Genomic DNA, 501 nt, shown 5'->3' on the forward strand with positions numbered 1-501 from the left:
ATCACATACTCTAGATTCAACTGCCTCTTAAAAAGCCCTATGGCTGTATGAGGCTTTGGGGAATATCTGGAGATAAACCATAATACAAGGATATAATTGAGTTATGTGTATGACAATTTATGTACCTTGACACTATAATGGTAAGTTTAATAAGTGAGACATACAAGGTTATATATCACATAGCTTCTCTTCAATGAGGATAAAAAAGCAGAAGGAATATAGAGTGCAGGAAGGAGGGTTATGAATGTTTTCCAAAAATTAAGAGAGAGAGAGATGGAGGAACGGGAAAGAAGGGAATTAATGAAAGAATGATGAATTAAGGTACGTACATGTGTCATTTCCCAAAATGAATGTAATCATTAGGTACTGAAAACATCTAAAATAAAAATTTTACAAATGAAAGTAATAGTTAGAGGGGGCCAGGGAGATAGCTCAGTAGAATAAGCACTTGCCTGGCAAGCACAAGGGCCTGAGTTCAATGTCCAGTTCAGCCAAAAAAAA

Source organism: Octodon degus, unplaced genomic scaffold (assembly GCF_000260255.1).
Source record: "Octodon degus isolate 3935 unplaced genomic scaffold, OctDeg1.0 scaffold00237, whole genome shotgun sequence".
Lineage (NCBI taxonomy): Eukaryota > Metazoa > Chordata > Mammalia > Rodentia > Octodontidae > Octodon > Octodon degus.